This window comes from Dama dama, chromosome 1 (genome assembly GCF_033118175.1).
Source record: "Dama dama isolate Ldn47 chromosome 1, ASM3311817v1, whole genome shotgun sequence".
NCBI lineage: Eukaryota > Metazoa > Chordata > Mammalia > Artiodactyla > Cervidae > Dama > Dama dama.
The window spans coordinates 18,713,698-18,729,282 of record NC_083681.1 but is presented as its reverse complement, the minus strand read 5'-3'; the positions used below and the strand labels follow the sequence as shown (position 1 = coordinate 18,729,282).

At 40.2% G+C, this 15,585-nt stretch overlaps 1 protein-coding gene across 3 annotated transcripts in view; it reads left to right on the top strand.

Annotated features, from left to right (window-relative positions):
• SLC35F2 (solute carrier family 35 member F2) overlaps positions 1–15,585 on the top strand; it is a 121,708-nt gene that overhangs the window by 70,657 nt on the left and 35,466 nt on the right. The window lies entirely within an intron of this gene.

Genomic DNA, 15,585 nt, shown 5'->3' with positions numbered 1-15,585 from the left:
CAAAACAACAAAACCCTCAAGTTTTGAAATCCGTATTTTTGTTTTGATAATCCACAAGGGATGTACATTTAGATTTTCCAATGGTTAAAAAGAACAGTTCTTCAAAACTTCATATTCAGCCTCAGCCTCAGTGGGTAGGCAATATTAGGAATTTCAATTTTATGGGTGGTGGCTTCTTGATTGCTCATCGAGAACAGGGTTAGTCTGTTTTCTTCCTTGCCTTTGCCAGACTGGGCTGAGTAGAGATATTCTTGTACATCTGTCACAGGATTTTAAAACTCTAGCCGTCTAGACGCTTGAAACTGCAGTGCACTAATTACCCAGTACTAATCCCATCCTTCTGAATTTACCCTTCCCCCATCCCTGTCCCCAACTTGCCAGCTATCCTGGAGCTCCTCTTCCTGACCTTGGAGGGTGTTTCACATGCGTTGCCCCTTCTGGGATTCTCACACAGGAGTCTGGGGAGAGGGAGAATCAAAGAGGTAGAGGCCACATCCTCTGCATATTGCCCACAGCTTCTCCAGCGCCCCCTTGTTCGCTTCGCTAGTGGCTCAGCAGGTAAGGAATCCGCCTGCAATGCAGGAGACCCGGCTTCGACCCCTGGGTGGGGAAGATCCCCTGCAGAAGGGAATGGCAACCCACTCCAGTGTTCTTGCCTGCAGAATCCCTTGGACAGAGGAGCCTGGTAGGCTACAGTCCATGGGGTTGCAAAGAGTCACACACGACTGAGCGACTAACACTTTCACTTTAACCTCCCCCTTGTAGGCCGTAGGACTCGTTTCTCTGACCTGTGTCCAAAGAGAATAGGTGAATTGAATATGTGTTTCAGACTTTCTCTTTTCAGCCAATCAAAATTGGAGGGCAGAGGGAGGATACCATAAATAGATTTTATGTCTTTCTTAATTTCATTAGAACACCCCTTATTAAAATAATTAATTGTGGAACATATCATCAAATGGATGTGTTAATGCTCATTGTTAGAGATTCAAGGTAATTTGTATCAGTTGATCTCCTTGCATGGTATCATAATTCTCAATGTTGTATACTTTATTTTTGTTATTATCAGAGCAGTAATATGTAGGATGGGAAAGTACAAACTCAGAACGGCTGAAACTCAGTTTCTTGCCTATTCAGTTGTAATCCTTTTCTCACAAAAGCTTTTATGGGATTAAATGAAACAACATATACGCACTTAGTATGACACCTGACACAGTTGTTTTTATTGTCTCCTCAATCTTGCTAGGATAATAAGAAAGCTATTTTGAGTCCCTAATAAATGCTGGTTTATTTTTGGTTGTCCTTGGTTTCAGTTACACATGGTCAACTGAGGCCTGAAAACATTAAATGGAAAATTCCAGAAATAGTTCATAAGTTCTGATGTGTGCTGCTCTGAGTAGTGTGGTGAAATCCTGTGCTGTCTGCTGCATCCACCTGGGATTTGGTTCATCCCTTTGTTCTGCTGTCCTGCCCATCAGTCACTTGTGGCATCTCGATTATCAGATCGACTGTTTTTGTGTTCATGTCACCATTATATTATATATTATTAAATTATATATTATTATAATTATATATATTATATATTATTAAAAATGGCCCACAAATGCAAGAGTAGTGATGCTGGCAGGTTTGATACACCACAGAGAAGCCATCAGGTGTTTTCTTTAATTAAAATTGTGAAAGTTTTCTGTTTAATGAGGAAAAACACTTGTCTGCTGAAGTTGCTAAGATGTATGGTAAGAATGAATCTTCTGTGAAACTGTGAAGAAGGAAAAAGAAATGTGTGTTTGTTTTGCTGTTGGACCTCAAACTGCAAAAGTTACAGCCACAGGGATTTCCCTGGTGGTCCAGTGATTAAGAATGCGCCTTGCAATGCAGGGAATGTATGTTTGATCCCTGATTGGGGAACTAAGATCCCACATGCTGCAGAGCAACTAAGCCCATGTGCCACAGTTACTGAGCCAGAACCTGTTCACCACAATTGGAGAGCGCACTTGTAGCAAATTCTGAGCCCACAACTAGAGTCCCTGTGCTGCAACAAAGATCCCACATGCTGCAACTAAGATCCGATGCACCCAAATAGAGCAAAATAAAATAAAAGTTACAGCCACAGTGTGTGATAAATGCTTAGTTAAGATTAAGATGGAAAACACATTAAATCTGTACTGTAAAATATTCTGAGACCTCACATTCACACAACTTTTATTGCAATATATTGTTATAATTGCTCTATTCTGTTATTAGTTACTGTTTGTTAATCTCTTCCTTCATGTATATATTAGCTTTATCATGAGTATGTATGTATAGGAAAAAACATGGCGTGTGTAGGGTTCAGTACTATATACATTTTCAGTCTTCCACTGGGATTCTTGGAATGTATCCTCCATAGATAAAGAAGAGAGGGCTACAGTACCTCGGGTACTGTACAGTTATTATAAGTCACATTGCTTGGGCTGCTCCCCAGGTTCTACTGTTTCCTAGCTGTATAGTATTGGGCAAGTTGCTTAATGTCTTGTGCTTCAGTTTCTTTATCTATAAATAGCAAAAAAATATTACCTACCTTATAGGATTGTTGGGAGGATTACATGAATTAGAACTACAAAATTGTCAGAACAGCACTTGGTAAAAAATGTGCACTCATCAAGTGTCAGATATTGTTACTGTAAATGGCAATAATAGTAATGGTAACAATACTAACAGTAGTACTAAAAATACTAACAATAGTAACAGTACTGGATATTATATGAATATAAGAGGAAGGCACAAAAGTCCCCATGATACACTTTCTGCATTTATAATCTAGTAAAACAAACGAAACAGAAAGAGAAGACAGTACAGACGTAATGTTGAAAATGGGAAGGAGAGTTACAGTGCAAATGCTGTAGGAATTGAGGGATAATTATTCTAGAACTGTGCACCCTTCTTACTATCTTTCTTCCCACAATTATTTCATTTTCTTAGCATAGCAGAATGGAAGGAATACAGGCTTTAGAATCTTATTTGAATTTTAATCTAGTGTTACTGCAAGGCTTCCCTGGTGGCTCATATGGTAAAGAATCTGCCTGTAATGCAGGAGACCCGAGCTTTATTCCTGGGTCAGGAAGTTCCCCCAGAGAAGGAAATGGCAACCCACTCTGGTATTCTTGCTTGGAGAATTCCATGGACAGGGGAGCCTGGTGGGCTACAGTGCATGGGGTTGCAAAGAGTTGGACACGACTGAGCGACTTTCACTTTCCTAGTGTTACTATTTATTGGTCATAACTTGGTTAAAGGACTTTGAACTTTGGCAAAATAATACCTACATTTTAGGTTTGTATGAAAATCCATTAAGTTAATATATGCAAAAGCTCAGTACAGTGATTGGCACTTGTCTCCCTTTTATTGTATAGAGGGTGAATATTAATATGTTTCCCTGTATTCCTGACTATCTTAGAGTCATGCAGGACCTGATATGTAAGAGGAAATCTCTGGATTTCCAACTGTACTTTTGTTCATGTACATAAAACTAGTTCAGTAGTTTCTGGTTTGATGGCATGGTTTCACTTTCTTCCCAGCAAATGATGAAAGTGTTTTAATCCAGGATGGCTCCTGATCAACTTTGTTTGCAGTTACTTAATAGGCTTTTTACTTGATGTGATTATCTTGTTACTAAGGCCATTCATTGGGTTGGATGTAAAGAGTTAAATATCATTATGATTCAAATATTTTTTTAAGTGTCATATGCGACTAAGTTGACTTGGTGCCCTAGTTTTCTATTCCTGTTATAACAGATTACTACAAATTTAGTGACTGAAAGCAACAGATTTATTATCTTACAGTTCCTTAGGGCAGAAATCTGACACAGGTCTCACTGGGCTAAAAAGCAAGACATCAGCTGGGTTGTGTTCTTCTCTGGAGGCTCTAGGGAGAGTGGATAGCCTTGCCTTTTCACTTTCTGGAGGGTGCCTGCATTCCTTGGTTTTGGCCCCTTCCCCCATCTTCAAAACCAGAAACTTTGCTTCTCTTGGACTCTTTTCATGTAGTCATACCTCCCTCAACCACAAATGGAAAAGGGTCTTCCTTTTAAGGACTCATCTCAAGGTACTTAACCATAACTACATCTGCAAAGTCCCTTTTGCCTAAGGAAAAAACTCTATTTTCCTAACTCAATATTTCTGACACCACATGTGGGGGTGGTGGTTGTGGTTTTCTCACATCAACAAATTTACCAGCTCTTCAGACACAAACTGGCTGTACTACAATTTAGTATGATACTATTTGGAGTTTGTGCAGACTCCACAGGCACTTCTCAGGTGGCTCAGTGGTAAAGAATGCTCCTGCCAAGCAAGAACATGGTTCAGTCCCTAGTTTGGGCAATCCCTGGAGAAGGAAATGGCAGCCCACTTTAGTATTCTTGCTTGGAAAATCCCGTGGATAGAGGAGCCTGGCAGGCTACATTCCATGGGGTTGGTTGCAAAAGAGTTGGACATGACATAACGTCTAAACAGCAGCAGCCCTCAAGCTTGCCCTGTTTTGTAGAAAGTTTTCTTTTCATTTTAGGTTCGAAGGATTCATTAACAGAAGAAACCACTCATAGTTACACACAAATGAACATCTTAAGTATTTAATACAGGATTATTATTTAACTTGATTTCGATATGTTGTTCCTAAGTTGTGTATGACTCTTTGACACTCCATTTACTGCAGCACGCCAGGCTCCCCTATCTTTCACTGTATCCCGGAGTTTGCTCACATTCTTCCCAGCAAATGATGAAAGTGTTTTAATCCAGGATGGCTGCTGATCAACTTTGTCTGCAATCCAGTGTCCATTGCATTGGTGATGCTAGCTAACCATTTTATCCTCTGCCACCCCCTTCTTCTTTTGCCTTCAATCTTTCCCAGCATCAGGGACTTTTCCAATGAGTCAGTTCTTTGCATCAGGTGGCCAAAGTATTGGAGCTTCAGCTTCAGCATCAGTCCTTCCAATGAATATTCAGGATTGATTTCCTTTAGAATGGACTGGTTTGATCTCTTGCTGACCAAGGGACTCTCAAGAGTCTTCTTCAGCACCACAGTTCGAAAGCATCAACTCTTTGGCTCTCAGCCTTCATTATGGCCCAACTCTCACATCTGTACATGAATACTGGAAAATCCATAGCTTTGACTAGACAGACCTTTGTTGACAAAGTGATGTCTCTACTTTTTAACACGCTGGCTAGATTTGTCGTAGCTTTCCTTTCAACGAGCAAGTGTCTTGTAATTTCATGCCTGCAGTCACCGTCTACAGTGATTTTTGGAGCCCAAGAAAATAAAATCTGCCACTGCTTCCACTTTTTCCTTCTTTTTGCTATGAAGTGATGGGACCAGATGCCATTATCTTAGTTTTTTGAACATTGACTTTTAAGCCAGCTTTTTTTACTCTCTTTCACCCTCATCAAGAGGCTCATTAGTTCCTCTCCGCTTTCTGCCACAAGGGTGGTGTCCTCTGCATATCTGAGGTTGTTGATATTGCTCCCAGAATTCTTGATTCCAACTTGTGATTCATCCAGCTTGGCATTTCCCATGATAGACTCTGCATAGAACTTAAATAGGCAAGTTGACAATGTGCAGGCTTGTTGTATTCCTTTCTCAATTTTGAACGAGTTCATTGTCCTATGTCCAGTTCTAACTGTTGCTTCTCGACCCGCATATAAGTTTCTCAGGTGATAGGTAAAGTGGTCTGATATTTCCATCTCCTTAAGAATTTTCCACAGTTTATTGTGATCCACACAGTTAAAGGCTTTAGGATAGTCAATGAGGCAGAAATAGATGCTTTTTCTGGCTTTCCCTTGCTTTCTCTGTGTTCCAGTGAATGCTGGTGATTTGGTCTCTGATTCCTCTGCCTTTTCTAAATCCAGCTTATACAACTGCAAGTTCCCGGTTCATGTACTGCTGAAGTCTAGCTTAAAGGATTTTGAACATAACCTTACTAGCGTGTATAACGAGCGCAATAGTATGGTAGTTTGAACATTTTTTGGCATTACCCTTCTTTGGGATTGGAATGAAAACTGACCTTTTCCAGTTCTGTGGTCACTGCTGAGTTTTCCAAATTTGCTGGCATATTGAGTACAACACTTTAACAGCATCATCTTTTAGGATTTTAAATACCTCAGCTGGAATTCTATCACCTCCATTAGCTTTGTGGTAATGCTTCCTGAGGCCCACTTGATTTCACGCTCCAGAATGTCTGGCTCTAGGTGAGTTACCACACCACTGTGGTTATCTGGGTCATTAAGACTTTTTTTGTATAGTTCTTCTGTGTTTTCTTGCTATCTCTTTTTAATATCTTCTGCTTCTGTTAGGTTCATACCATTTCTGTCCTTTATTGTGCCCATCCTTACATGAAATTTTCTCTTGGTAGCTCCAATTTTCTTGAAGAGATGTCTAGTATTTCCCATTGTATTGTTTTCCTCTATTTCTTTGCATTGTTCATTTAAGAAGGCCTTCTTATCTCTCTTTCCTCTGCATTCAGCTGGGGATATCTTTCCCTTTTTCCCTTGCCTCTTAAATTTCAGTATTTAATAAAGGGTTATTTAACTTAATTTCAATATTCAATCATTAAAAGGAAAGAGAAATAGAAACAATAGAGAAGATTAACAGCATATATATCACCAAATTGTGCTGACCAACATCCAGACTTAAATGGCATGCTGGGAAGTCCCTCATTAACAGCAATGTGGGGTCCCAGTGGGGGAAGGACCTCGGGTGATTCATCTGCTCCATGTGTGAGACTTCAGATTGCAGTTTTGGGGGCTACCATTTATAATCCCAGGTTGCAAACTGACATCATCGTCAGTTTGCATGCAAAAATGCAGCTCTGGTTTTACATTAATCTTTCCTTTTTTAAAAAAAATTTATTTATTTGTTTTTGTCTGTGCTGGGTCTTTGTTTCTGTGCACAGACTTTCTGGCTTCGCTTAGGTTCTAGAAGGCACAGGCTTCAGTACTTGTGGCACACAGGCTTAGTTGCCCAATGGGATGTGGGATCTTCCCAGAGCAGGTATTAAAGCCATGTCTCCTGCATTGGCAGGCAGATTCTTAACCAGTATCGCACCAGGGAAGTCCCATTATTTTAATTTTTTTACAATGCTGTTTGTTTGTTTGTGACTATTTCACTAGATCCCAGGGAGTTGGCCAGATCTCTAGGGGCTCAAGAATTCCAAGACCCATTCCTGGAATGGGTCTTATCTAAAGTGCCTCCTGACTTGCTTTGCTTGCAGGCAGGCACAGAATTCCAGCAGTGTCCAGGCAGGTCAGAAGCCGATCAGAGGCCTGCTCTCCTGCTTCTGAAGCCTGAACAAAACTTCCTCCGTTTTAATTTCCCTAACATGCCCCCACCTCCCAACCTTCCATTTCAGACATCAGTCGTGAGTCCCAGGTTGTCACCTTGTATTTCTGCTGATCAACCAGAGGTTAATGAATGTTTTCATTGGTGACCCTGTGGACTGTAGCCCATCAGGCTCCTCAGTCCATTAAATTCTCCAAGCAAGAATACTGGAGTGGATAGCTATTCTGTTCTTCAGGTGATCTTCCCAACCCAGGGATGGAATCCGGGTCTCCTGCAGTTGCTACAGATTCTTTACAGCTTTAGCCACCAGGGAAGCCCCCATTATGTAGCAGAGTGATTAATTCATTGGTTGTTAATGATTAACTCAACCTCCAGCCCCTCTCCCCTTCCTTGGGAGTGGAGCTGAAAGTTCCAGCCATCTAATTACTGGCCGGTTCCCCCTGGCAACCAGTCCTCTACCCTTAGGGGCTTTCTTAAAGTCATATTATTAACATAAACTCTGTCATGGTTTAAAGGGCCTGTTACAAATAACAAAAGATGATTCTTTCTCCTTTATTACTCTGGAGCTATTTCAGGATCTGGAGACCAACAAACAAAAAAAGGTGGTCCTTTCACTTTCTCTCTCTCCAAAATCACTGTAGATGGTGACTGCAGCCATGAAATTAAAATTTTACGCTTGCACCTTGGAAGAAAAGCCATGACAAACCTAGACAGCATATTAACAAGCAGAGACATTACTTTGCTGACAATAGTCAAAGCTATGGTTTTTCCAGTAGTTATGTGTGGATGTGAGAGTTGGACTATAAAGAAGGTTGAGTATCAAAGAATCGATGCTTTTGACTGTGGTGTTAGGGAAGACTCTTGAGAGTCCCTTGGACTGCAAGGAGATCCAACCAGTCCATCCTAAAGGAAATCAATCCTGAGTATTCATTGTAGGGACTGATAATGAAGCAGAAGCGCCAATACTTTGGCCACCTGATGCAGGAAGCTGACTCATTAGAAAAGACCCTGATGCTGGGAGAGATCAAAGCCAGAAGAAAGGGACGACAGAGGATGAGATGGTTGGATGGCATCACTAACTCAATGGACACGAGTTTGAGCAGGCTCCAGGAGATGGTGAAGGTCAGGGAAGCCTGGCGTGCTGCAGTCCATAGGGTCACAACGAGTCGGAAATGACTGAGCGACTGAACAACTCTCTTTTTTTAAAAAATTAGTTAATTAATTAGGCTGCCTCGGGTCTTAGTTGCAGCATGCTGGATCTTCAATTGTTATCACAGCATGTGAAATTTTGCTTTAGTTGAGGGCATGTGGGATCTAGTTCCCTGACCTGGGATGGAACCCAGGCCTCATACACTGGGAATGCAGAGTCTTTGCTACTGTACCACTGGGGAAGTTCCCTTCCCCAGTCTTATCGTTTAGGAAATTATAAGGGCTTTAGGATTTGGCCAGGAACCAAGACTTAAATATGTATTTCTTATATCATAATATTGTACCATGTAAGATGAACTATTCTTAGGTTCCAGGGTACTAGGGCATGGAGATGTTTTGGGAGACATTATTCTGTCTAGTACATTTGGTGATAGAGTCTAAAATTGGTTCCAGTTAAAGAAACATAACTTGAGAGCACAGAGACCATCTGGACACTGGTACAAATGTAAGCAATAATTCATAGAATATCAAGAAAACATTTCTCAACTCATCTAACCCACAGCTTTTGCACATGGTCTGTGTTTGAAATAATCAACCAATAATTGGTTTTCTTTTTAGGTTGTTCCACAGGTTTGAAAGAGATTTTGTAGCTGCTAATTTCTTTGGATGAGTTGCATCTCTAGGCTCCAGGCATGCTGGAGAATTCATAATACCATTGTCTGCTGGGACCTATAAGCAGATAAGGCAGAGGGTTCCTGGAGAAAGAGAACCAGGCATGGTTTTCCTGACATTAGAGCAAGGCCTAAGCTGTTTTGTGATCTAAGCCTGACCACAATCCTTGATCAGGTCTCAGTATTTAATGATCTTAAGGACAAAAGAACAAATGTGTTCTTAGGCAAGAAAAGTAACAATAGCTAAGGAATAAATCAGTTATAAAGACTCCCAGTTATGTTTCAGTGGTAAAGATAGCCAGCATGTGGGTTCTTGGTCGGTTTTGTGGAACTGACCCCTCCTCCGACCACATACTCAACCATCAGATCTACTGGAATCTAAGGAATGATGATGTTGACCTTTTCTGACCCTGGAGATTTCAGTCAACTAAAGCTTGGACTTTGTCAACCTTAGTCCCAATTCAGTGCTGAATTCTTCTCTGCTCAAGTCCCTTCATGAATATATGTGAACCCTTAGCTTCAAACTTCTCCAGCTTTGTTGTTGGCAAGACACTGCTTTGGGAAAGATACCTGTTGTTCTTATTCGCTGCAAGTAGTAGCAAGTAAGGCTCTTGAGCTTTTGGCTGTGTCTTTTGGCTTAATACCCATTAAGAAGTGATCCCAGTTTTCAGGTAATAGAACAGGAGTTCCTATTCCCTTTCTCTTAACCTGGGCAGCTTGACAAAGTCAGGGAATAGGAATAGGAAAGGGAATAGGAACTCCTGTTCTGTTATGTGAAAACTGGGATCACTTCTTAATGGGTGTAAAGCCAAAGTAAGTAAGTAAGTGTTAGTCGCTCAGTTGTGCCCAACTCTTTGCGACCCCATGGACTGCAGCCCACCAGGCTCCTCTGTCCATGAGATTTTCCAGGCAAGGATACTGCAGTGGGTTGCCATTTCCTTCTCCAGGGGATCTTCCCAACTCAGGGATCGAACCCGGGTCTCCTGCAATGCAGGCAGATTCTTTACTGACTGAGCTACAAGTTAAGCCAAAAGACACAGCCCAAAGCCCTAGAGTGGGAGAAGGAAGGATTAGGAAATAGCAATCCACTCCAGTATTCTTGCCTGGAGAATTCCATGGACAGAGGAGCCTGGCAGGCTACAGTTCATAGGGTCACAAAGAGTCAGACATGACTAAGTGACTGTCACTCACTCACTCACTCACTCGTTTCTTTACTGTTTTTCTTCACTGTTGTATTGTGGATTTCATGAAGGCAGGCTCTCTATTATTTTTCTATATTCCAAGAGTCTGATATAGTATCAGGAACTAAAACAATATTTGCTGAATTGAAAAGGGTACTAATAAGAAGGTGGTAATAAAGGTGACCGTGGGTTGTAGCAATTACCTGCCAGGTTGGACTGTTTTCACTAAGCAGCCTCTAGGTAGGAGTAGTATACTACTGCAAAGCCTAGCCCACTCCTGAAAAAAAGACCCAGGTATAAACTTCATTAGATCATCACTGAAGAATTGATGCTTTTGAACTGTGGTGTTGGAGAAGACTCTTGAGAGTCCCTTGGACTGCAAGGAGGTCAAAGCAGTCCATCCTAAAGGAAACCAGTCCTGAATATTCATTGGAAGGACTGATGCTGAAGCTGAAACTCCAATACTTTGGCCACCTGATGCAAAGAACTGACTCTTTGGGAAAGACCCTGATGCTGGGAAAGATTGGAGGCAGGAGGAGAAGGGGTTGACAGAGGATGAGATGGTTGAATGGCACCACTGACTCTATGGACATGAGTTTGAGCAAGCTCTGGGAGATGGTGAAGGACAGGGAAACATGTCATGCTGCAGTCCATGGGGTTGCAGAGTCAGACATGACTGAGCAACTGAACTGAACTGAGACAGATCAGCTCCCTTGAACAAGCCTCAGCTTTCTATTATAGGTGCAGTTACTGAAAAATACCTCAAGTGGCTGTTTTCTTCATCCACGCTTCTCTATTTGTGTGAGGATGTGTGTGTGTGTGTGTGTGTGTGTATCTTTCTGTTTTTGCTTAACTCTAATTTTCTACAGAACTTAATGTTGGTATCCTTCTCATATTGGCTATGGGATGATATTGCAATGATTAGAGTTGCCAGGTATTGCCAAAATTTTCATACTTCAGTATTGTGCACAGTAATTATTAAATTGCTTGCTGTGTGTTAAGATATATTTGCAAATAAAATTCTGAGAAATATGTAAACTAATTATAATTCTATAATAACTGATTTAATTCTATGCTATCTGAGTCTACAGTTATTATGGAATATTTTATCTAATATAAAATATATGGGAAAATATAATATTGAAGTCATATTCAATGATTAGATAAGAAGTCAGGCATTTATAGAAAGAGATGGCATTAGTATTATCCAATTTGTATTTTTGCCACCTTATCCATTTTTGTCAGATATTTGGTTAGAGAAAAAAAAGAAGAGATGAATCCTCTACTTTAAGTTGTTTTAACAGACTCACGTAGGAGGGAACATAGTGGGCTAGCAGAAACACTCTATTTAGTGCTGGGGCCTTGTATTTTGTACCTAATTCTGCTACTTTTGAACCAATATCAGTTAGGTGACCCATTTCATCACTCTCAGCCTCAGTTTCTTCATCTGTAACTCCACAGCACTGTCAAATGGATCAAAAATCAAAGAAGGTAGAAGTTTTTGTATCTTGCAAGGCACTATAAAACATAAAGTATGGTATTTTAATGGGGTTCTTTAGCGTGAATGTAATAAAATAATACTTGATGGTGACGGATGAGTCCATCTTAGCACAAGGATTCAAAATGAAGAGTCAAAGAAGTCTTCTAACCTTAGTCTGCATGGTCTCTTCTGGTCCCTTCAGACTCTACAGGTTTTTAAAGAAAGAACATAGATTTTAAAAAATAGATTTCTCATTGTTAGAAAACTTGCTATGTACAAATTTGATAAAGAAGAAAACAACCAAAGTCCTATGATCCCACCCAAATGCTCTGTTAATTTTAAGGTTCAGTCAGGTAACTTGATCCATCTACCAAATCTAGTCATTGATTTCTTACCCCTTTTACTAGTATCCTTTGGCTCTAGGCCTGTTCATGTTTCTGCAGAGTCAGAATGAAATGAGAGTTTCAGGAACTAGAAGAGAGTTGTTAAGGCTCAGAAGTTGAAGTTAATTTTGGTTGAATATATCTTGAGTTACAACTAAAGAGACTGGATGTAATTCTGGTCCTTGCGGGACCTACACCCATCCTAAGTTTGTTCTTCTCCAAACCTCGTTGTATTGTCACAGAGTACCACAAAACTGGTTAGCTTTCCCCCTCCCCCTCTAGTGTAAGAAGTTCACTTTGACATATGGTGATCGTAAGTAGAGAGAAATGTTTTGCTAATTTCGAAGTGCCTTACTCTATTATTCTGTTTAATAGTAATAAATAGAAGAAAATATAATAGGTGCTATGATTTATGGGGCAACTTTTGGACACACTTGCTTCATTACTTCATTAAATGATAGACTGTGGTTATGGCAAGATTTTATGAACATCCTTCTAGCATTGTAGATAAGAAAGCTGATAGCTGAATTTCTGAATTCCTGTTCCTTGGGGGAATTTTCCACTTCTGTATATCTGGAACATCATGGTCAGTTCATTTGGGGGTGATTGGGCTCTAGATAAAGTGGGGCTCTTGCTGTTGAAACTTACATTTATACTTGAAAATAAATGTATTAATTTATAATGGGGGCTTTCCTAGTGGCTGAGATGGTAAAGAATCCACCTGCAATGCAGGAGACCCGGGTTTGATCCCTGGCTCTGGGAGATCCCCTGGAGAAGGGAACTATACACTTATCAGTATTCTTGCCTGGAGATTCTTAAGGATGGAGGAGCCTGGTGGGTTATAGTCCATAGGGTCTCAAAGAGTTGGACAGGACTGAGTGACTAAGCACGACAATTTATAATGGGAATTGTCACTGTTATATTTGACAGCTGGTTACAGTGAAATCATCCCAACTGAAAAATCTACTTAGGAGTTACAAGATCTGATGTTGTTTGGTGAATCGAGGACAAAGACAAAAGAGTCTCCCCTTACTTCACTACGCCTTTTCTTCTACTCTTGGTACCTAACTTCCAAGCAGTTAGGATTGATTGTCAATGGACCCTTGCTCCTGTATAGGACTAGAGAAATTGTAATAATTTGGCAAGAGCCTACAAACTAGTTCAGTTCAGTCGCTCAGTCATGTCCGACTCTTTGCAACCCCATGGACTGCAGCACTCCAGGCTTCCCTGTCCATCACCAACTCCTGGAGCTTGCTCAGACTCATGTCTATCTTGTTGGTGATGCCATCCAACCACCTGGTCCTCTGTTGTCCCTTTCTCCTGCCTTCTATCTTGCCCAGCATCAAGGTCTTTTCCAATGAGTCAGTTCTTTGCATCAGGTGGCCAAAGTATTGGAGTTTCAGCTTCAGCATCAGTCCTTCCAGTGAATATTCAGGATACTGATTTTCTTCAGGATGGACTGGTTGGATCTCCTTGCAGTCCAAGGGACTCTTCAGGAGTCTTCTCCAACTCCACAGTTCAAAAGCATCAATTCTTCGGCACTCAGCTTTCTTTATAGTCCAACTCTCACATCCATATATGACTGCTGGTAAAGCCTTGGCTTTGACTAGACAGACCTTTGTCGGCAAAGTAATGTCTCTGCTTTTTAATATGCTGTCTAGGTTTGTCATAGCTTTTCTTCTAAGGAGCAAGTGACTTTTAATTTCATGGCTGCAGTCACCACCTGCAGTGATTTTGGAGCCCAAGAAAATAAAGTCTTTCACTGTTTCCATTGTTTTCCCATCTATTTGCCATGAAGTGATGGGACTGGATGCCAACATCTTAGTTTTTTGAATGTAGAGTTTTAAGCCAGCTGTTTCACTCTCCTCTTTTACTTTCATGAAGAGGTTCTTTAGTTCTTCACTTTCTACCATAAGGGTGGTGTCATCTGCATATCTGAGGTTATTGATATTTCTCCTGGCAATCTTGATATAGCTTGTATTTCATCCAGCCCGGCATTTTGCATGATGTACTCTGCATATAAATAAAATAAACAAGGTGACAGTATACAACTTTGATGTACTCCTTTCCCAATTTGGAACCAGTCCTTTGTTCCATGCCCAGTTCTAACTGTTGCTTCTTGATCTGCATACAGATTTCTCAGGAGACAGGTAAGGTGGTGTGTTATGCCCATCTCTTGAAGAATTTTCAACAATTTCTTGTGAGCCACACAGTCAAAGGCTTTACTATAGTCAATAAAGCAGAAGTAGATGTTTTTCTGGAATTCTGTTGCTTTTTCTATGATCCAGTAGATGTTGGCAATTTGATCTCTGGGTTCCTCTGCCTTTTCTAAATCCAGCTTGAACATTTGGATGTTCTCAATTCAGGTACTGTTGAAGTCTAGCTTGGAAAATTTTGAGTATTACTTGGCTAGTGTGTGAGATGAATGCAAACATACAGTAGTTTGAACATTCTTTGGCATTGCCTTTCTTAGGGATTGGAATGAAAACTGATCTTTTCCAGTCCTGTGGCCACTGCTGAGTTTTCCGGATTTGCTAGCATATTGAGTGCAGCACTTTAACAGCATCATCTTTTAGGATTTGAAATAGCTCAGCTGAATTTCAATCACCTTCACTAGCTTTGTTTGTAGTGATGCTTCCTAAGGCCCACTTGATTTCGCACTACAACCTATCTGGGGAGCCAAATACATACTAAATAGAATACTATATGAGAAATTTTATTAGATCAACAATCTAGGTTTTCCTCCATTATAAACCTGTTTTCATTACTTCTCTCCCCAGAATTTTATATTTTGAAACTTGTCTAAATTGTATTTGTTAAATAATAATGAGTTTATTTTTTTCTCTCTCTCTTGTAACTAATCAGACACTAAAGCTTCTGATTAGTAAGAAAAAATGAGTGTTCCCACATTTGGTTTGTATAACTGAAAGTAAGTAAATGTGATATTTGGGTTTGTCTGAATAGTCTTATCATGGCTAAATGTGAGGTTTCTGTTAAGCTTAAAAAAATTATGGGAACATTTAAATAAAAGTAGAGACTATTACCTGCTGTGATATACAGGTCAACCAATAATTATCAGCTCATTTCTTTCATACTTCTCCACTTCACCCCTCCTAGATTATCCTAAAGTAAATCTCAAGCATCATATAATTTCATGCATAAATATTTCAGTATTAATCTCAAAATGTAAGATGAGGACTTAAGAAACATAGTCATAGTACTATTATTCCACCTAAAAATTAGCAATAATTCCTTACTATCATCTAGCTAGTCTCTGTTCAAGTTTCTCCAATTATAACTTAATTTTTAAAACAGTTTGTTTATATAAAGATGCACATAAGTACCATGCATTTCAATAAGTTGTTATATCTACATCTCTTTCTTCTTTCTTCTATATGTTTCCTCTTCCTCTTGGCTCT